Source organism: Oncorhynchus masou, chromosome 20, assembly GCF_036934945.1.
Source record: "Oncorhynchus masou masou isolate Uvic2021 chromosome 20, UVic_Omas_1.1, whole genome shotgun sequence".
In the NCBI taxonomy this organism is placed as follows: Eukaryota; Metazoa; Chordata; class Actinopteri; order Salmoniformes; family Salmonidae; genus Oncorhynchus; species Oncorhynchus masou.
Window position 1 is genome coordinate 29734695 of NC_088231.1, and position 25192 is coordinate 29759886.

At 43.6% G+C, this 25192-nt stretch overlaps 1 protein-coding gene across 1 annotated transcript in view; it reads left to right on the forward strand.

The window, feature by feature from the left end:
- LOC135506624 (uncharacterized) overlaps positions 1–25192 on the forward strand; it is a 148850-nt gene that overhangs the window by 78164 nt on the left and 45494 nt on the right. The window lies entirely within an intron of this gene.

Sequence of the window (25192 nt, forward strand, 5' to 3'; positions counted from 1 at the left end):
CACTCATTAGTGCTGCACTAATGTACCTGTTGAGATGGGGAAACTCATTAGTGCTGCTCTAATGTACCTATTGAGATGGGGGTTCACTCATTAGTGCTGCTCTAATGTACCTATTGAGATGGGGGTTCACTCATTAGTGCTGCACTAATGTACCTGTTGAGATTGGGGTTCACTCATTAGTGCTGCTCTAATGTACCTGTTGAGATGGGGGTTCACTCATTAGTGCAGCACTAATGTACCTGTTGAGATGGGGGTTCACTCATTAGTGCTGCTCTAATGTACCTATTGAGATGGGGGTTCACTCATTAGTGCTGCACTAATGTACCTATTGAGATGGGGGTTCACTCATTAGTGCAGCACTAATGTACCTGTTGAGATGGGGGTTCACTCATTAGTGCTGCTCTAATGTACCTGTTGAGATGGGGGTTCACTCATTAGTGCTGCACTAATGTACCTGTTGAGATGGGGGTTCACTCATTAGTGCTGCACTAATGTACCTATTGAGATGGGGGTTCACTCATTAGTGCTGCACTAATGTACCTGTTGAGATGGGGGTTCACTCATTAGTGCTGCTCTAATGTACCTGTTGAGATGGGGTTCACTCATTAGTGCTGCACTAATGTACCTATTGAGATGGGGGTTCACTCATTAGTGCTGCACTAATGTACCTGTTGAGATGGGGGTTCACTCATTAGTGCTGCACTAATGTACCTATTGAGATGGGGGTTCACTCATTAGTGCTGCACTAATGTACCTGTTGAGATGGGGGTTCACTCATTAGTGCTGCACTAATGTACCTGTTGAGATGGGGGTTCACTCATTAGTGCTGCTCTAATGTACCTGTTGAGATGGGGGTTCACTCATTAGTGCTGCTCTAATGTACCTATTGAGATGGGGGTTCACTCATTAGTGCTGCACTAATGTACCTGTTGAGATGGGGGTTCACTCATTAGTGCTGCTCTAATGTACCTATTGAGATGGGGGTTCACTCATTAGTGCTGCACTAATGTACCTGTTGAGATGGGGGTTCACTCATTAGTGCTGCACTAATGTACCTATTGAGATGGGGGTTCACTCATTAGTGCAGCACTAATGTACCTGTTGAGATGGGGGTTCACTCATTAGTGCTGCACTAATGTACCTATTGAGATGGGGGTTCACTCATTAGTGCAGCACTAATGTACCTGTTGAGATGGGGGTTCACTCATTAGTGCTGCACTAATGTACCTGTTGAGATGGGGGTTCACTCATTAGTGCTGCACTAATGTACCTGTTGAGATGGGGGTTCACTCATTAGTGCTGCACTAATGTACCTGTTGAGATGGGGGTTCACTCATTAGTACTGCACTAATGTACATATTGAGATGGGGGTTCACTCATTAGTGCTGCACTAATGTACCTGTTGAGATGGGGGTTCACTCATTAGTGCTGCACTAATGTACCTGTTGAGATGGGGGTTCACTCAGGTTTCTGACATTGTGCTGCACCTGTTGAGATGGGGGTTCACTCAGGTTTCTGGCATTGTGCTGTACCTGTTGAGATGGGGGTTCACTCAGGTTTCTGGCATTGTGCTGTACCTGTTGAGATGGGGGTTCACTCAGGTTTCTGACGTTGTGCTGTACCTGTTGAGATGGGGGTTCACTCAGGTTTCTGACGTTGTGCTGTACCTGTTGAGATGGGGGTTCACTCAGGTGTCTGGGTTATAATGGCCTGTTCAGTGGAGTAGGGCTGGATGGATGTTTACTATAGATGATGCCCTGTTACTGTGGACAGTGTTCATTTAGGCATAAGCCATCTGTGTGTGTGTGTGTGTGTGTGTGTGTGTGTGTGTGTGTGTGTGTGTGTGTGTGTGTGTGTGTGTGTGTGTGTGTGGAAAGATGATTGCTTTGTGAAACATGATTAACCTTGAAGGTCAGGATCGGTAAATGAGATGCCAGACACACACACACACACACACACACACACACACACACACACACACACACACACACACACACACACACACACACACACACACACACACACACACACACACACAGTAATGTATTCCTATCCAGTCTATTTGGATGTCTGTAAAAACTTGGTTGGTGTATAAATGTAGAATCTCATCTCCTCATCAGAAGTCAAGAGGGACAGAATATTTATATATATATTCATAGACACCTGTGGAACCACCAGACATGACATCAGCCCTGAAGACTCGTGTTCGCTCCCCAAGCTAATGTCTGGGCCTTGGCTCAGTGCACTAACACAGTCTAAAAGCCTGCAGGAAACCTGGGTTCAAATCCGTCCAGACACACACACACACACACACACACACACACACAGACAGACAGACACGTAGAGATGTTAACACACACACAGACACGTAGAGATGTTAACACACACACACAGACACACACACACACACACACACACACACACACACACACACACACACACACACACACACACACACACACACACACACACACACACACACACACACACACAGACACACAGACACACAGACACACACAGACACAGACACACACACGTAGAGATGTTAACACACACACACACAGACACGTAGAGATGTTAACACACACACAGACACACACAGACACAGACACAGACACACACACGTAGAGATGTTAACACACACACACACAGACACAGACACATAGAGATGTTAACACACACACACGGACACAGACACAGACACACACACGTAGAGATGTTAACACACACACACACAGACACAGACACAGACACAGACAAACACACGTAGAGATGTTACCACACACTCACACACGTAGGGATGTTACCACACACACACACACACACACACACACACACACACACACACACACACACACACACACACACACACACACACACACACACACACACACACACACACACACACACACACACACACACACACACACACACACACGTAGAGGTGTTACCACACACACACACACATGTAGAGATGTTACCACACACACACACACACACACACACACACACACACACACACACACACACACACACATGATCTGTCTCATGTTGACTCTATAGGACCTGATCTGTCTCATGTTGACTCTATAGGACCTGATCTGTCTCATGTTGACTCTATAGGACCTGATCTGTCTCATGTTGACTCTATAGGACCTGATCTGTCTCATGTTGACTCTATAGGACCTGATCTGTCTCATGTTGACTCTATAGGACCTGATCTGTCTCATGTTGACTCTATAGGACCTGATCTGTCTCATGTTGACTCTATAGGACCTGATCTGTCTCATGTTGACTCTATAGGACCTGATCTGTCTCATGTTGACTCTATAGGACCTGATCTGTCTCATGTTGACTCTATAGGACCTGATCTATCTCATGTTGACTCTATAGGACCTGATCTGTCTCAGAGACATGTTGACTCTATAGGACCTGATCTGTCTCGTGTTGATTCTATAGGACCTGATCTGTCTCATGTTGACTCTATAGGACCTGATCTGTCTCAGAGACATGTTGACTCTATAGGACCTGATCTGTCTCAGAGACATGTTGACTCTATAGGACCTGATCTGTCTCGTGTTGACTCTATAGGACCTGATCTGTCTCATGTTGACTCTATAGGACCTGATCTGTATCATGTTGACTCTATAGGACCTGATCTATCTCATGTTGACTCTATAGGACCTGATCTGTCTCAGAGACATGTTGACTCTATAGGACCTGATCTGTCTCATGTTGACTCTATAGGACCTGATCTGTCTCATGTTGACTCTATAGGACCTGATCTGTCTCAGAGACATGTTGACTCTATAGGACCTGATCTGTCTCATGTTGACTCTATAGGACCTGATCTGTCTCAGAGACATGTTGACTCTATAGGACCTGATCTGTCTCGTGTTGACTCTATAGGACCTGATCTGTCTCATGTTGACTCTATAGGACCTGATCTGTCTCATGTTGACTCTATAGGACCTGATCTGTCTCATGTTGACTATATAGGACCTGATCAGTCTCAGAGACATGTGGACCCTATAGGACCTGATCTGTCTCATGTTGACTCTATAGGACCTGATCTGCCTCATGTTGATTCTATAGGACCTGATCTGTCTCATGTTGACTCTATAGGACCTGATCTGTCTCATGTTGACTCTATAGGACCTGATCTGTCTCATGTTGACTCTATAGGACCTGATCTGTCTCAGAGACATGTGGACCCTATAGGACCTGATCTGTCTCATGTTGACTCTATAGGACCTGATCTGCCTCATGTTGATTCTATAGGACCTGATCTGTCTCATGTTGACTCTATAGGACCTGATCTGTCTCATGTTGACTCTATAGGACCTGATCTGTCTCATGTTGACTCTATAGGACCTGATCTGTCTCATGTTGACTCTATAGGACCTGATCTGTCTCATGTTGACTCTATCGGACCTGATCTGTCTCATGTTGACTCTATAGGACCTGATCTGTCTCATGTTGACTCTATAGGACCTCATCTGTCTCAGAGACATGTTGACTCTATAGGACCTGATCTGTCTCATGTTGACTCTATAGGACCTGATCTGTCTCATGTTGACTCTATAGGACCTGATCTGTCTCAGAGACATGTTGACTCTATAGGACCTGATCTGTCTCATGTTGACTCTATAGGACCTGATCTGCCTCATGTTGATTCTATAGGACCTGATCTGTCTCATGTTGACTCTAAAGGACCTGATCTGTCTCATGTTGACTCTATAGGACCTGATCTGTCTCATGTTGACTCTATAGGACCTGATCTGTCTCAGAGACATGTTGATTCTATAGGACCTGATCTATCTCATGTTGACTCTATAGGACCTGATCTGTCTCATGTTGACTCTATACGACCTGATCTGTCTCATGTTGACTCTATAGGACCTGATCTGTCTCATGTTGACTCTATAGGACCTGATCTGTCTCATGTTGACTCGATCGGACCTGATCTGTCTCATGTTGACTCTATAGGACCTGATCTGTCTCAGAGACATGTTGACTCTATAGGACCTGATCTGTCTCATGTTGACTCTATAGGACCTGATCTGTCTCATGTTGACTCTATAGGACCTGATCTGTCTCATGTTGACTCTGAAGGACCTGATCTGTCTCATGTTGACTCTATAGGACCTGATCTGTCTCATGTTGACTCTATAGGACCTGATCTGTCTCAGAGACATGTTGACTCTATAGGACCTGATCTGTCTCATGTTGACTCTATAGGACCTGATCTGTCTCATGTTGACTCTATAGGACCTGATCTGTCTCATGTTGACTCTATAGGACCTTATCTGTCTCAGAGACATGTTGACTCTATAGTACCTGATCTGTCTCAGAGACATGTTGACTCTATAGGACCTGATCTGTCTCATGTTGACTCTATAGGACCTGATCTGTCTCATGTTGACTCTATAGGACCTGATCTGTCTCATGTTGACTCTATATGACCTGATCTGTCTCATGTTGACTCTATAGGACCTTATCTGTCTCAGAGACATGTTGACTCTATAGGACCTGATCTGTCTCAGAGACATGTTGACTCTATAGGACCTGATCTGTCTCATGTTGACTCTATAGGACCTGATCTGTCTCATGTTGACTCTATAGGACCTGATCTGTCTCATGTTGACTCTATAGGACGTGATCTGTCTCATGTTGATTCTATAGGACCTGATCTGTCTCATGTTGACTCTATAGGACCTGATCTGTCTCAGAGACATGTTGACTCTATAGGACCTGATCTGTCTCATGTTGATTCTATAGGACCTGATCTGTCTCATGTTGACTCTATAGGACCTGATCTGTCTCAGAGACATGTTGACTCTATAGGACCTGATCTGTCTCATGTTGACTCTATAGGACCTGATCTGTCTCATGTTGACTCTGAAGGACCTGATCTGTCTCATGTTGACTCTATAGGACCTGATCTGTCTCATGTTGATTCTATAGGACCTGATCTGTCTCATGTTGACTCTATAGGACCTGATCTGTCTCATGTTGACTCTATAGGACCTGATCTGTCTCATGTTGACTCTATAGGACCTGATCTGTCTCATGTTGACTCTATAGGACCTGATCTGTCTCATGTTGACTCTATAGGACCTGATCTGTCTCATGTTGACTCTATAGGACCTGATCTGTCTCATGTTGACTCTATAGGACCTGATCTGTCTCATGTTGACTCTATAGGACCTGATCTGTCTCATGTTGACTCTATAGGACCTGATCTGTCTCATGTTGACTCTATAGGACCTGATCTGTCTCATGTTGACTCTATAGGACCTGATCTGTCTCAGAGACATGTTGACTCTATAGGACCTGATCTGTCTCATGTTGACTCTATAGGACCTGATCTGTCTCATGTTGACTCTATATGACCTGATCTGTCTCATGTTGACTCTATAGGACCTTATCTGTCTCAGAGACATGTTGACTCTATAGGACCTGATCTGTCTCAGAGACATGTTGACTCTATAGGACCTGATCTGTCTCATGTTGACTCTATAGGACCTGATCTGTCTCATGTTGACTCTATAGGACCTGATCTGTCTCATGTTGACTCTATAGGACCTTATCTGTCTCAGAGACATGTTGACTCTATAGTACCTGATCTGTCTCAGAGACATGTTGACTCTATAGGACCTGATCTGTCTCATGTTGACTCTATAGGACCTGATCTCTCTCATGTTGACTCTATAGGACCTGATCTGTCTCATGTTGACTCTATAGGACCTGATCAGTCTCATTTTGACCCTATAGGACCTGATCTGTCTCATGTTGACTATATAGGACCTGGTCTGTCTCATGTTGACTCTATAGGACCTGATCTGTCTCATGTTGACTCTATAGGACCTGATCTGTCTCATGTTGACTCTGAAGGACCTGATCTGTCTCATGTTGACTCTATAGGACCTGATCTGTCTCATGTTGACTCTATAGGACCTTATCTGTCTCAGAGACATGTTGACTCTATAGGACCTGATCTGTCTCAGAGACATGTTGACTCTATAGGACCTGATCTGTCTCAAGTTGTCTTTATAGGACCTGATCTGTCTCAGAGACATGTTGACTCTATAGGACCTGATCTGTCTCAGAGACATGTTGACTCTATAGGACCTGATCTGTCTCATGTTGACTCTATAGGACCTGATCTGTCTCATGTTGACTCTATAGGACCTGATCTGTCTCATGTTGACTCTATAGGACCTGATCTGTCTCATGTTGACTCTATAGGACCTGATCTGTCTCATTTTGACCCTATAGGACCTGATCTGTCTCATGTTGACTCTATAGGACCTGATCTGTCTCATGTTGACTCTATAGGACCTGATCTGTCTCAGAGACATGTTGACTCTATAGGACCTGATCTGTCTCATGTTGTCTTTATAGGACCTGATCTGTCTCATGTTGACTCTATAGGACCTGATCTGTCTCATTTTGACCCTATAGGACCTGATCTGTCTCATGTTGACTCTATAGGACCTGATCTGTCTCATGTTGACTCTATAGGACCTTATCTGTCTCAGAGACATGTTGACTCTATAGGACCTGATCTGTCTCAGAGACATGTTGACTCTATAGGACCTGATCTGTCTCAAGTTGTCTTTATAGGACCTGATCTGTCTCAGAGACATGTTGACTCTATAGGACCTGATCTGTCTCAGAGACATGTTGACTCTATAGGACCTGATCTGTCTCATGTTGACTCTATAGGACCTGATCTGTCTCATGTTGACTCTATAGGACCTGATCTGTCTCATGTTGACTCTATAGGACCTGATCTGTCTCATGTTGACTCTATAGGACCTGATCTGTCTCATGTTGACTCTATAGGACCTGATCTGTCTCATGTTGACTCTATAGGACATGATCTGTCTCATGTTGACTCTATAGGACCTGATCTGTCTCATGTTGACTCTATAGGACCTGATCTGTCTCATGTTGACTCTAAAGGACCTGATCTGTCTCATGTTGACTCTATAGGACCTGATCTGTCTCATGTTGACTCTATAGGACCTGATCTGTCTCATGTTGACTCTATAGGACCTGATCTGTCTCATGTTGACTCTATAGGACCTGATCTGTCTCATGTTGACTCTATAGGACCTGATCTGTCTCATGTTGACTCTATAGGACCTGATCTGTCTCAGAGACATGTTGACTCTATAGGACCTGATCTGTCTCATGTTGACTCTATAGGACCTGATCTGTCTCATGTTGACTCTATAGGACCTGATCTGTCTCATGTTGACTCTATAGGACCTTATCTGTCTCAGAGACATGTTGACTCTATAGTACCTGATCTGTCTCAGAGACATGTTGACTCTATAGGACCTGATCTGTCTCATGTTGACTCTATAGGACCTGATCTGTCTCATGTTGACTCTATAGGACCTGATCTGTCTCATGTTGACTCTATATGACCTGATCTGTCTCATGTTGACTCTATAGGACCTTATCTGTCTCAGAGACATGTTGACTCTATAGGACCTGATCTGTCTCAGAGACATGTTGACTCTATAGGACCTGATCTGTCTCATGTTGACTCTATAGGACCTGATCTGTCTCATGTTGACTCTATAGGACCTGATCTGTCTCATGTTGACTCTATAGGACGTGATCTGTCTCATGTTGATTCTATAGGACCTGATCTGTCTCATGTTGACTCTATAGGACCTGATCTGTCTCAGAGACATGTTGACTCTATAGGACCTGATCTGTCTCATGTTGATTCTATAGGACCTGATCTGTCTCATGTTGACTCTATAGGACCTGATCTGTCTCAGAGACATGTTGACTCTATAGGACCTGATCTGTCTCATGTTGACTCTATAGGACCTGATCTGTCTCATGTTGACTCTGAAGGACCTGATCTGTCTCATGTTGACTCTATAGGACCTGATCTGTCTCATGTTGATTCTATAGGACCTGATCTGTCTCATGTTGACTCTATAGGACCTGATCTGTCTCATGTTGACTCTATAGGACCTGATCTGTCTCATGTTGACTCTATAGGACCTGATCTGTCTCATGTTGACTCTATAGGACCTGATCTGTCTCATGTTGACTCTATAGGACCTGATCTGTCTCATGTTGACTCTATAGGACCTGATCTGTCTCATGTTGACTCTATAGGACCTGATCTGTCTCATGTTGACTCTATAGGACCTGATCTGTCTCATGTTGACTCTATAGGACCTGATCTGTCTCAGAGACATGTTGACTCTATAGGACCTGATCTGTCTCATGTTGATTCTATAGGACCTGATCTGTCTCATGTTGACTCTATATGACCTGATCTGTCTCATGTTGACTCTATAGGACCTTATCTGTCTCAGAGACATGTTGACTCTATAGGACCTGATCTGTCTCAGAGACATGTTGACTCTATAGGACCTGATCTGTCTCATGTTGACTCTATAGGACCTGATCTGTCTCATGTTGACTCTATAGGACCTGATCTGTCTCATGTTGACTCTATAGGACCTTATCTGTCTCAGAGACATGTTGACTCTATAGTACCTGATCTGTCTCAGAGACATGTTGACTCTATAGGACCTGATCTGTCTCATGTTGACTCTATAGGACCTGATCTCTCTCATGTTGACTCTATAGGACCTGATCTGTCTCATGTTGACTCTATAGGACCTGATCAGTCTCATTTTGACCCTATAGGACCTGATCTGTCTCATGTTGACTATATAGGACCTGGTCTGTCTCATGTTGACTCTATAGGACCTGATCTGTCTCATGTTGACTCTATAGGACCTGATATGTCTCATGTTGACTCTGAAGGACCTGATCTGTCTCATGTTGACTCTATAGGACCTGATCTGTCTCATTTTGACCCTATAGGACCTGATCTGTCTCATGTTGACTCTATAGGACCTGATCTGTCTCATGTTGACTCTATAGGACCTTATCTGTCTCAGAGACATGTTGACTCTATAGGACCTGATCTGTCTCAGAGACATGTTGACTCTATAGGACCTGATCTGTCTCATGTTGTCTTTATAGGACCTGATCTGTCTCAGAGACATGTTGACTCTATAGGACCTGATCTGTCTCATGTTGACTCTATAGGACCTGATCTGTCTCATGTTGACTCTATAGGACCTGATCTGTCTCATGTTGACTCTATAGGACCTGATCTGTCTCATGTTGACTCTATAGGACCTGATCTGTCTCATGTTGACTCTATAGGACCTGATCTGTCTCATGTTGACTCTATAGGACGTGATCTGTCTCATGTTGACTCTATAGGACCTGATCTGTCTCATGTTGACTCTATAGGACCTGATCTGTCTCATGTTGACTCTATAGGACCTGATCTGTCTCATGTTGACTCTATAGGACCTGATCTGTCTCATGTTGACTCTATAGGACCTGATCTGTCTCATGTTGACTCTATAGGACCTGATCTGTCTCAGAGACATGTTGACTCTATAGGACCTGATCTGTCTCATGTTGACTCTATAGGACCTGATCTGTCTCATGTTGACTCTATAGGACCTGATCTGTCTCATGTTGACTCTGAAGGACCTGATCTGTCTCATGTTGACTCTATAGGACCTGATCTGTCTCATGTTGACTCTATAGGACCTGATCTGTCTCATGTTGACTCTATAGGACCTGATCTGTCTCATGTTGACTCTATAGGACCTGATCTGTCTCATGTTGACTCTATAGGACCTGATCTGTCTCATGTGGACTCTATAGGACCTTATCTGTCTCAGAGACATGTTGACTCTATAGTACCTGATCTGTCTCAGAGACATGTTGACTCTATAGTACCTGATCTGTCTCAGAGACATGTTGACTCTATAGGACCTGATCTGTCTCATGTTGACTCTATAGGACCTGATCTGTCTCATGTTGACTCTATAGGACCTGATCTGTCTCAGAGACATGTTGACTCTATAGGACCTGATCTGTCTCATGTTGTCTCTATAGGACCTGATCTGTCTCATGTTGACTCTATAGGACCTGATCTGTCTCATGTTGACTCTATATGACCTGATCTGTCTCAGAGACATGTTGACTCTATAGGACCTGATCTGTATCATGTTGACTCTACAGGACCTGATCTGTCTCAGAGACATGTTGACTCTATAGGACCTGATCTGTCTCATGTTGTCTCTATAGGACCTGATCTGTCTCATGTTGACTCTATAGGACCTGATCTGTCTCATGTTGACTCTATCGGACCTGATCTGTCTCATATTGACTCTATAGGACCTGATCTGTCTCATGTTGACTCTATAGGACCTGATCTGTCTCAGAGACATGTTGACTCTATAGGACCTGATCTGTCTCATGTTGACTCTACAGGACCTGATCTGTCTCAAAGACATGTTGACTCTATAGGACCTGATCAGTCTCATTTTGACCCTATAGGACCTGATCTGTCTCATGTTGACTATATAGGACCTGGTCTGTCTCATGTTGACTCAATAGGACCTGAATTGTCTCAGAGACATGTTGACTCTATAGGACCTGAATTGTCTCAGAGACATGTTGACTCTATAGGACCTGATCAGTCTCATTTTGACCCTATAGGACCTGATCTGTCTCATGTTGACTCTATAGGACCTGATCTGTCTCATGTTGACTCTATAGGACCTGATCTGTCTCATGTTGACTCTATAGGACCTGATCTGTCTCATGTTGACTCTATAGGACCTGATCTGTCTCATGTTGACTCTATAGGACCTGATCTGTCTCATGTTGACTCTATAGGACCTGATCTGTCTCATGTTGACTCTATAGGACCTGATCTGTCTCAGAGACATGTTGACTCTATAGGATCCTGATCTGTCTCATGTTGACTCTATAGGACCTGATCTGTCTCAGAGACATGTTGACTCTATAGGACCTGATCTGTCTCATGTTGACTCTACAGGACCTGATCTGTCTCAGAGACATGTTGACTCTATAGGACCTGATCAGTCTCATTTTGACTCTATAGGACCTGATCTGTCTCATGTTGTCTTTATAGGACCTGATCTGCCTCATGTTGACTCTATAGGACCTGATCTGTCTCATGTTGACTCTATAGGACCTGATCTGTCTCACGTTGAATCTATAGGACCTGATCTGTCTCATGTTGACTCTATAGGACCTGATCTGTCTCATGTTGACTCTATAGGACCTGATCTGTCTCATGTTGACTCTATAGGACCTGATCTGTCTCATGTTGACTCTATAGGACCTGATCTGTCTCATGTTGACTCTATAGGACCTGATCTGTCTCATGTTGACTCTATAGGACCTGATCTGTCTCATGTTGACTCTATAGGACCTGATCTGTCTCATGTTGACTCTATAGGACCTGATCTGTCTCATGTTGACTCTATAGGACCTGATCTGTCTCATGTTGACTCTATAGGACCTGATCTGTCTCAACTTGACTTTATAGGACCTGATCTGTCTCATGTTTACTCTATAGGACCTGATCTGTCTCATGTTGACTCTATAGGACCTGATCTGTCTCATGTTGACTCCACAGGACCTGATCTGTCTCATGTTGACTCTATAGGACCTGATCTGTCTCATGTTGACTCTATAGGACCTGATCTGTCTCATGTTGACTCTATAGGACCTGATCTGTCTCATGTTGACTCCACAGGACCTGATCTGTCTCATGTTGACTCTATAGGACCTGATCTGTCTCATGTTGACTCTATAGGACCTGATCTGTCTCATGTTGACTCTATAGGACCTGATCTGTCTCATGTTGACTATATAGGACCTGATCTGTCTCATGTTGACTCTATAGGACCTGATCTGTCTCATGTTGACTCTATAGGACCTGATCTGTCTCAGAGACATGTTGACTCTATAGGACCTGATCTGTCTCATGTTGACTTTATAGGACCTGATCTGTCTCAGAGACATGTTGACTCTATAGGACCTGATCTGTCTCATGTTGACTCTATAGGACCTGATCTGTCTCATGTTGACTCTATAGGACCTGATCTGTCTCATGTTGACTCTATAGGACCTGATCTGTCTCAGAGACATGTTGACTCTATAGGACCTGATCTGTCTCATGTTGACTCTATAGGACCTGATCTGTCTCATGTTGACTCTATAGGACCTGATCTGTCTCATGTTGACTCTGAAGGACCTGATCTGTCTCATGTTGACTCTATAGGACCTGATCTGTCTCATGTTGACTCTATAGGACCTGATCTGTCTCATGTTGACTCTATAGGACCTGATCTGTCTCATGTTGACTCTATAGGACCTGATCTGTCTCATGTTGACTCTATAGGACCTGATCTGTCTCATGTGGACTCTATAGGACCTTATCTGTCTCAGAGACATGTTGACTCTATAGTACCTGATCTGTCTCAGAGACATGTTGACTCTATAGTACCTGATCTGTCTCAGAGACATGTTGACTCTATAGGACCTGATCTGTCTCATGTTGACTCTATAGGACCTGATCTGTCTCATGTTGACTCTATAGGACCTGATCTGTCTCAGAGACATGTTGACTCTATAGGACCTGATCTGTCTCATGTTGTCTCTATAGGACCTGATCTGTCTCATGTTGACTCTATAGGACCTGATCTGTCTCATGTTGACTCTATATGACCTGATCTGTCTCAGAGACATGTTGACTCTATAGGACCTGATCTGTATCATGTTGACTCTACAGGACCTGATCTGTCTCAGAGACATGTTGACTCTATAGGACCTGATCTGTCTCATGTTGTCTCTATAGGACCTGATCTGTCTCATGTTGACTCTATAGGACCTGATCTGTCTCATGTTGACTCTATCGGACCTGATCTGTCTCATATTGACTCTATAGGACCTGATCTGTCTCATGTTGACTCTATAGGACCTGATCTGTCTCAGAGACATGTTGACTCTATAGGACCTGATCTGTCTCATGTTGACTCTACAGGACCTGATCTGTCTCAAAGACATGTTGACTCTATAGGACCTGATCAGTCTCATTTTGACCCTATAGGACCTGATCTGTCTCATGTTGACTATATAGGACCTGGTCTGTCTCATGTTGACTCTATAGGACCTGAATTGTCTCAGAGACATGTTGACTCTATAGGACCTGAATTGTCTCAGAGACATGTTGACTCTATAGGACCTGATCAGTCTCATTTTGACCCTATAGGACCTGATCTGTCTCATGTTGACTCTATAGGACCTGATCTGTCTCATGTTGACTCTATAGGACCTGATCTGTCTCATGTTGACTCTATAGGACCTGATCTGTCTCATGTTGACTCTATAGGACCTGATCTGTCTCATGTTGACTCTATAGGACCTGATCTGTCTCATGTTGACTCTATAGGACCTGATCTGTCTCATGTTGACTCTATAGGACCTGATCTGTCTCAGAGACATGTTGACTCTATAGGATCCTGATCTGTCTCATGTTGACTCTATAGGACCTGATCTGTCTCAGAGACATGTTGACTCTATAGGACCTGATCTGTCTCATGTTGACTCTACAGGACCTGATCTGTCTCAGAGACATGTTGACTCTATAGGACCTGATCAGTCTCATTTTGACTCTATAGGACCTGATCTGTCTCATGTTGTCTTTATAGGACCTGATCTGCCTCATGTTGACTCTATAGGACCTGATCTGTCTCATGTTGACTCTATAGGACCTGATCTGTCTCACGTTGACTCTATAGGACCTGATCTGTCTCATGTTGACTCTATAGGACCTGATCTGTCTCATGTTGACTCTATAGGACCTGATCTGTCTCATGTTGACTCTATAGGACCTGATCTGTCTCATGTTGACTCTATAGGACCTGATCTGTCTCATGTTGACTCTATAGGACCTGATCTGTCTCATGTTGACTCTATAGGACCTGATCTGTCTCATGTTGACTCTATAGGACCTGATCTGTCTCATGTTGACTCTATAGGACCTGATCTGTCTCATGTTGACTCTATAGGACCTGATCTGTCTCATGTTGACTCTATAGGACCTGATCTGTCTCAACTTGACTTTATAGGACCTGATCTGTCTCATGTTTACTCTATAGGACCTGATCTGTCTCATGTTGACTCTATAGGACCTGATCTGTCTCATGTTGACTCCACAGGACCTGATCTGTCTCATGTTGACTCTATAGGACCTGATCTGTCTCATGTTGACTCTATAGGACCTGATCTGTCTCATGTTGACTCTATAGGACCTGATCTGTCTCATGTTGACTATATAGGACCTGATCTGTCTCATGTTGACTCTATAGGACCTGATCTGTCTCATGTTGACTCTATAGGACCTGATCTGTCTCAGAGACATGTTGACTCTATAGGACCTGATCTGTCTCATGTTGACTTTATAGGACCTGATCTGTCTCAGAGACATGTTGACTCTATAGGACCTGATCTGTCTCATGTTGTCTTTATAGGACCTGATCTGTCTCAGAGACAATTTGACTCTATAGGACCTGATCTGTCTCAGAGACATGTTGACTCTATAGGACCTGATCTGTCTCATGTTGACTCTATAGGACCTGATCTGTCTCATGTTGACTCTATAGGACCTGATCTGTCTCATGTTGACTCTATAGGACCTGATCTGTCTCATGTTGACTCTATAGGACCTGATCTGTCTCATGTTGACTCTATAGGACCTGATCTGTCTCATGTTGACTCTATAGGACGTGATCTGTCTCATGTTGACTCTATAGGACCTGATCTGTCTCATGTTGACTCTATAGGACCTGATCTGTCTCATGTTGACTCTATAGGACCTGATCTGTCTCATGTTGACTCTATAGGACCTGATCTGTCTCATGTTGACTCTATAGGACCTGATCTGTCTCATGTTGACTCTATAGGACCTGATCTGTCTCATGTTGACTCTATAGGACCTGATCTGTCTCATGTTGACTCTATAGGACCTGATCTGTCTCATGTTGACTCTATAGGACCTGATCTGTCTCAGAGACATGTTGACTCTATAGGACCTGATCTGTCTCATGTTGACTCTATAGGACCTGATCTGTCTCATGTTGACTCTATAGGACCTGATCTGTCTCATGTTGACTCTGAAGGACCTGATCTGTCTCATGTTGACTCTATAGGACCTGATCTGTCTCATGTTGACTCTATAGGACCTGATCTGTCTCATGTTGACTCTATAGGACCTGATCTGTCTCATGTTGACTCTATAGGACCTGATCTGTCTCATGTTGACTCTATAGGACCTGATCTGTCTCATGTTGACTCTATAGGACCTGATCTGTCTCATGTGGACTCTATAGGACCTTATCTGTCTCAGAGACATGTTGACTCTATAGTACCTGATCTGTCTCAGAGACATGTTGACTCTATAGTACCTGATCTGTCTCAGAGACATGTTGACTCTATAGGACCTGATCTGTCTCATGTTGACTCTATAGGACCTGATCTGTCTCATGTTGACTCTATAGGACCTGATCTGTCTCAGAGACATGTTGACTCTATAGGACCTGATCTGTCTCATGTTGTCTCTATAGGACCTGATCTGTCTCATGTTGACTCTATAGGACCTGATCTGTCTCATGTTGACTCTATATGACCTGATCTGTCTCAGAGACATGTTGACTCTATAGGACCTGATCTGTATCATGTTGACTCTACAGGACCTGATCTGTCTCAGAGACATGTTGACTCTATAGGACCTGATCTGTCTCATGTTGTCTCTATAGGACCTGATCTGTCTCATGTTGACTCTATAGGACCTGATCTGTCTCATGTTGACTCTATCGGACCTGATCTGTCTCATATTGACTCTATAGGACCTGATCTGTCTCATGTTGACTCTATAGGACCTGATCTGTCTCAGAGACATGTTGACTCTATAGGACCTGATCTGTCTCATGTTGACTCTACAGGACCTGATCTGTCTCAAAGACATGTTGACTCTATAGGACCTGATCAGTCTCATTTTGACCCTATAGGACCTGATCTGTCTCATGTTGACTATATAGGACCTGGTCTGTCTCATGTTGACTCTATAGGACCTGAATTGTCTCAGAGACATGTTGACTCTATAGGACCTGAATTGTCTCAGAGACATGTTGACTCTATAGGACCTGAATTGTCTCAGAGACATGTTGACTCTATAGGACCTGATCAGTCTCATTTTGACCCTATAGGACCTGATCTGTCTCATGTTGACTCTATAGGACCTGATCTGTCTCATGTTGACTCTATAGGACCTGATCTGTCTCAGAGACATGTTGACTCTATAGGATCCTGATCTGTCTCATGTTGACTCTATAGGACCTGATCTGTCTCAGAGACATGTTGACTCTATAGGACCTGATCTGTCTCATGTTGACTCTACAGGACCTGATCTGTCTCAGAGACATGTTGACTCTATAGGACCTGATCAGTCTCATTTTGACTCTATAGGACCTGATCTGTCTCATGTTGTCTTTATAGGACCTGATCTGCCTCATGTTGACTCTATAGGACCTGATCTGTCTCATGTTGACTCTATAGGACCTGATCTGTCTCATGTTGACTCTATAGGACCTGATCTGTCTCATGTTGACTCTATAGGACCTGATCTGTCTCATGTTGACTCTATAGGACCTGATCTGTCTCATGTTGACTCTATAGGACCTGATCTGTCTCATGTTGACTCTATAGAACCTGATCTGTCTCATGTTGACTCTATAGGACCTGATCTGTCTCATGTTGACTCTATAGGACCTGATCTGTCTCATGTTGACTCTATAGGACCTGATCTGTCTCATGTTGACTCTATAGGACCTGATCTGTCTCATGTTGACTCTATAGGACCTGATCTGTCTCAACTTGACTTTATAGGACCTGATCTGTCTCATGTTTACTCTATAGGACCTGATCTGTCTCATGTTGACTCTATAGGACCTGATCTGTCTCATGTTGACTCCACAGGACCTGATCTGTCTCATGTTGACTCTATAGGACCTGATCTGTCTCATGTTGACTCTATAGGACCTGATCTGTCTCATGTTGACTCTATAGGACCTGATCTGTCTCATGTTGACTCTATAGGACCTGATCTGTCTCATGTTGACTCTATAGGACCTGATCTGTCTCATGTTGACTCTATAGGACCTGATCTGTCTCAGAGACATGTTGACTCTATAGGACCTGATCTGTCTCATGTTGACTTTATAGGACCTGGTCTGTCTCAGAGACATGTTGACTCTATAGGACCTGATCTGTCTCATGTTGACTCTATAGGACCTGATCTGTCTCATGTTGACTCTATAGGACCTGATCTGTCTCAGAGACATGTTGACTCTATAGGACCTGATCTGTCTCATGTTGACTCTATAAGACCTGATCTGTCTCATGTTGACGCTATAGGACCTGATCTGTCTCATGTTGACTCTATAGGACCTGATCTGTCTCATGTTGACTCTATAGGACCTGATCTGTCTCAGAGACATGTTGACTCTATAGGACCTGATCTGTCTCATGTTGACTTTATAGGTACTGATCTGTCTCAGAGACATGTTGACTCTATAGGACCTGATCTGTCTCATGTTGACTCTATAGGACCTGATCTGTCTCATGTTGACTCTATAGGACCTGATCTGTCTCATGTTGACTCTATAGGACCTGATCTGTCTCATGTTGACTCTGAAAGACCTGATCTGTCTCATGTTGACTCTATAGGACCTGATCTGTCTCATGTTGACTCTATAGGACCTGATCTGTCTCATTTTGACTCTATAGGACCTGATCTGTCTCATGTTGACTATATAGGACCTGATCTGTCTCATGTTGACTCTATAGGACCTGATCTGTCTCAGAGACATGTTGACTCTATAGGACCTGATCTGTCTCATGTGGACTCTATAGGACCTGATCTGTCTCATGTTGACTCTATAGGACCTGATCTGTCTCATGTTGACTCTATAGGACCTGATCTGTCTCATGTTGACTCTATAGGACCTGATCTGTCTCATGTTGACTATAAGGGCCTGATCTGTCTCATGTTGACTCTATAGGACCTGATCTGTCTCATGTTGACTCTATAGGACCTGATCTGTCTCATGTTGACTCTATAGGACCTGATCTGTCTCATGTTGATTCTATAGGACCTGATCTGTCTCATGTTTACTCTATAGGACCTGATCTGTCTCATGTTGACTCTATAGGACCTGATCTGTCTCATGTTGACTATATAGGACCTGATCTGTCTCATGTTGACTCTATAGGACCTGATCTGTCTCATGTTGACTCTATAGGACCTGATCTGTCTCAGAGACATGTTGACTCTATAGGACCTGATCTGTCTCATGTTGACTTTATAGGACCTGATCTGTCTCAGAGACATGTTGACTCTATAGGACCTGATCTGTCTCATGTTGACTCTATAGGACCTGATCTGTCTCATGTTGACTCTATAGGACCTGATCTGTCTCATGTTGACTCTATAGGACCTGATCTGTCTCATGTGGACTCTAAAGGACCTGATCTGTCTCATGTTGACTCTATAGGACCTGATCTGTCTCATGTTGACTCTATAGGACCTGATCTGTCTCATGTTGACTCTATAGGACCTGATCTGTCTCATGTTGACTCTATAGGACCTGATCTGTCTCATGTTGACTCTATAGGACCTGATCTGTCTCATGTTGACTCTATAGGACCTGATCTGTCTCATGTTGACTATATAGGACCTGATCTGTCTCATGTTGACTCTATAGGACCTGATCTGTCTCATGTTGACTCTATAGGACCTGATCTGTCTCATGTTGACTCTATAGGACCTGATCTGTCTCATGTTGACTTTATAGGACCTGATCTGTCTCAGAGACATGTTGACTCTATAGGACCTGATCTGTCTCATGTTGACTCTATAGGACCTGATCTGTCTCATGTTGACTCTATAGGACCTGATCTGTCTCATGTTGACTCTATAGGACCTGATCTGTCTCATGTTGACTCTATAGGACCTGATCTGTCTCATGTTGACTCTATAGGACCTGATCTGTCTCATGTTGACTCGATAGGACCTGATCTGTCTCATGTTGACTCTATAGGACCTGATCTGTCTCAGAGACATGTTGACTCTATAGGACCTGATCTGTCTCATGTTGACTCTATAGGACCTGATCTGTCTCATGTTGACTCTATAGGACCTGATCTGTCTCATGTTGACTCTGAAGGACCTGATCTGTCTCATGTTGACTCTATAGGACCTGATCTGTCTCATGTTGACTCTATAGGACCTGATCTGTCTCAGAGACATGTTGACTCTATAGGACCTGATCTGTCTCATGTTGACTCTATAGGACCTGATCTGTCTCATGTTGACTCTATAGGACCTGATCTGTCTCATGTTGACTCTATAGGACCTGATCTGTCTCATGTTGACTCTATAGGACCTGATCTGTCTCATGTTGACTCTATAGGACCTGATCTGTCTCATGTAGACTCTATAGGACCTGATCTGTCTCATGTTGACTCGATAGGACCTGATCTGTCTCATGTTGACTCTATAGGACCTGATCTGTCTCAGAGACATGTTGACTCTATAGGACCTGATCTGTCTCATGTTGACTCTATAGGACCTGATCTGTCTCATGTTGACTCTATAGGACCTGATCTGTCTCATGTTGACTCTGAAGGACCTGATCTGTCTCATGTTGACTCTATAGGACCTGATCTGTCTCATGTTGACTCTATAGGACCTGATCTGTCTCAGAGACATGTTGACTCTATAGGACCTGATCTGTCTCATGTTGACTCTATAGGACCTGATCTGTCTCATGTTGACTCTATAGGACCTGATCTGTCTCATGTTGACTCTATAGGACCTTATCTGTCTCAGAGACATGTTGACTCTATAGTACCTGATCTGTCTCAGAGACATGTTGACTCTATAGGACCTGATCTGTCTCATGTTGACTCTATAGGACCTGATCTGTCTCATGTTGACTCTATAGGACCTGATCTGTCTCATGTTGACTCTATATGACCTGATCTGTCTCATGTTGACTCTATAGGACCTTATCTGTCTCAGAGACATGTTGACTCTATAGGACCTGATCTGTCTCAGAGACATGTTGACTCTATAGGACCTGATCTGTCTCATGTTGACTCTATAGGACCTGATCTGTCTCATGTTGACTCTATAGGACGTGATCTGTCTCATGTTGACTCTATAGGACCTGATCTGTCTCATGTTGACTCTATAGAACCTGATCTGTCTCATGTTGACTCTATAGGACCTGATCTGTCTCATGTTGACTCTATAGGACCTGATCTGTCTCATGTTGACTCTATAGGACCTGATCTGTCTCATGTTGACTCTATAGGACCTGATCTGTCTCATGTTGACTCTATAGGACCTGATCTGTCTCAACTTGACTTTATAGGACCTGATCTGTCTCATGTTTACTCTATAGGACCTGATCTGTCTCATGTTGACTCTATAGGACCTGATCTGTCTCATGTTGACTCCACAGGACCTGATCTGTCTCATGTTGACTCTATAGGACCTGATCTGTCTCATGTTGACTCTATAGGACCTGATCTGTCTCATGTTGACTCTATAGGACCTGATCTGTCTCATGTTGACTATATAGGACCTGATCTGTCTCATGTTGACTCTATAGGACCTGATCTGTCTCATGTTGACTCTATAGGACCTGATCTGTCTCAGAGACATGTTGACTCTATAGGACCTGATCTGTCTCATGTTGACTTTATAGGACCTGATCTGTCTCAGAGACATGTTGACTCTATAGGACCTGATCTGTCTCATGTTGACTCTATAGGACCTGATCTGTCTCATGTTGACTCTATAAGACCTGATCTGTCTCAGAGACATGTTGACTCTATAGGACCTGATCTGTCTCATGTTGACTCTATAAGACCTGATCTGTCTCATGTTGACGCTATAGGACCTGATCTGTCTCATGTTGACTCTATAGGACCTGATCTGTCTCATGTTGACTCTATAGGACCTGATCTGTCTCAGAGACATGTTGACTCTATAGGACCTGATCTGTCTCATGTTGACTTTATAGGTACTGATCTGTCTCAGAGACATGTTGACTCTATAGGACCTGATCTGTCTCATGTTGACTCTATAGGACCTGATCTGTCTCATGTTGAATCTATAGGACCTGATCTGTCTCATGTTGACTCTATAGGACCTGATCTGTCTCATGTTGACTCTGAAAGACCTGATCTGTCTCATGTTGACTCTATAGGACCTGATCTGTCTCATGTTGACTCTATAGGACCTGATCTGTCTCATTTTGACTCTATAGGACCTGATCTGTCTCATGTTGACTATATAGGACCTGATCTGTCTCATGTTGACTCTATAGGACCTGATCTGTCTCAGAGACATGTTGACTCTATAGGACCTGATCTGTCTCATGTGGACTCTATAGGACCTGATCTGTCTCATGTTGACTCTATAGGACCTGATCTGTCTCATGTTGACTCTATAGGACCTGATCTGTCTCATGTTGACTCTATAGGACCTGATCTGTCTCATGTTGACTATAAGGGCCTGATCTGTCTCATGTTGACTCTATAGGACCTGATCTGTCTCATGTTGACTCTATAGGACCTGATCTGTCTCATGTTGACTCTATAGGACCTGATCTGTCTCATGTTGATTCTATAGAACCTGATCTGTCTCATGTTGACTCTATAGGACCTGATCTGTCTCATGTTGACTCTATAGGACCTGATCTGTCTCATGTTGACTCTATAGGACCTGATCTGTCTCATGTTGACTCTATAGGACCTGATCTGTCTCATGTTGACTCTATAGGACCTGATCTGTCTCAACTTGACTTTATAGGACCTGATCTGTCTCATGTTTACTCTATAGGACCTGATCTGTCTCATGTTGACTCTATAGGACCTGATCTGTCTCATGTTGACTCCACAGGACCTGATCTGTCTCATGTTGACTCTATAGGACCTGATCTGTCTCATGTTGACTCTATAGGACCTGATCTGTCTCATGTTGACTCTATAGGACCTGATCTGTCTCATGTTGACTATATAGGACCTGATCTGTCTCATGTTGACTCTATAGGACCTGATCTGTCTCATGTTGACTCTATAGGACCTGATCTGTCTCAGAGACATGTTGACTCTATAGGACCTGATCTGTCTCATGTTGACTTTATAGGACCTGATCTGTCTCAGAGACATGTTGACTCTATAGGACCTGATCTGTCTCATGTTGACTCTATAGGACCTGATCTGTCTCATGTTGACTCTATAGGACCTGATCTGTCTCAGAGACATGTTGACTCTATAGGACCTGATCTGTCTCATGTTGACTCTATAAGACCTGATCTGTCTCATGTTGACGCTATAGGACCTGATCTGTCTCATGTTGACTCTATAGGACCTGATCTGTCTCATGTTGACTCTATAGGACCTGATCTGTCTCAGAGACATGTTGACTCTATAGGACCTGATCTGTCTCATGTTGACTTTATAGGTACTGATCTGTCTCAGAGACATGTTGACTCTATAGGACCTGATCTGTCTCATGTTGACTCTATAGGACCTGATCTGTCTCATGTTGACTCTATAGGACCTGATCTGTCTCATGTTGACTCTATAGGACCTGATCTGTCTCATGTTGACTCTGAAAGACCTGATCTGTCTCATGTTGACTCTATAGGACCTGATCTGTCTCATGTTGACTCTATAGGACCTGATCTGTCTCATTTTGACTCTATAGGACCTGATCTGTCTCATGTTGACTATATAGGACCTGATCTGTCTCATGTTGACTCTATAGGACCTGATCTGTCTCAGAGACATGTTGACTCTATAGGACCTGATCTGTCTCATGTGGACTCTATAGGACCTGATCTGTCTCATGTTGACTCTATAGGACCTGATCTGTCTCATGTTGACTCTATAGGACCTGATCTGTCTCATGTTGACTCTATAGGACCTGATCTGTCTCATGTTGACTATAAGGGCCTGATCTGTCTCATGTTGACTCTATAGGACCTGATCTGTCTCATGTTGACTCTATAGGACCTGATCTGTCTCATGTTGACTCTATAGGACCTGATCTGTCTCATGTTGATTCTATAGGACCTGATCTGTCTCATGTTTACTCTATAGGACCTGATCTGTCTCATGTTGACTCTATAGGACCTGATCTGTCTCATGTTGACTATATAGGACCTGATCTGTCTCATGTTGACTCTATAGGACCTGATCTGTCTCATGTTGACTCTATAGGACCTGATCTGTCTCAGAGACATGTTGACTCTATAGGACCTGATCTGTCTCATGTTGACTTTATAGGACCTGATCTGTCTCAGAGACATGTTGACTCTATAGGACCTGATCTGTCTCATGTTGACTCTATAGGACCTGATCTGTCTCATGTTGACTCTATAGGACCTGATCTGTCTCATGTGGACTCTAAAGGACCTGATCTGTCTCATGTTGACTCTATAGGACGTGATCTGTCTCATGTTGACTCTATAGGACCTGATCTGTCTCATGTTGACTCTATAGGACCTGATCTGTCTCATGTTGACTCTATAGGACCTGATCTGTCTCATGTTGACTCTATAGGACCTGATCTGTCTCATGTTGACTCTATAGGACCTGATCTGTCTCATGTTGACTATATAGGACCTGATCTGTCTCATGTTGACTCTATAGGACCTGATCTGTCTCATGTTGACTCTATAGGACCTGATCTGTCTCAGAGACATGTTGACTCTATAGGACCTGATCTGTCTCATGTTGACTTTATAGGACCTGATCTGTCTCAGAGACATGTTGACTCTATAGGACCTGATCTGTCTCATGTTGACTCTATAGGACCTGATCTGTCTCATGTTGACTCTATAGGACCTGATCTGTCTCATGTTGACTCTATAGGACCTGATCTGTCTCATGTTGACTCTATAGGACCTGATCTGTCTCATGTAGACTCTATAGGACCTGATCTGTCTCATGTTGACTCGATCGGACCTGATCTGTCTCATGTTGACTCTATAGGACCTGATCTGTCTCAGAGACATGTTGACTCTATAGGACCTGATCTGTCTCATGTTGACTCTATAGGACCTGATCTGTCTCATGTTGACTCTATAGGACCTGATCTGTCTCAACTTGACTTTATAGGACCTGATCTGTCTCATGTTTACTCTATAGGACCTGATCTGTC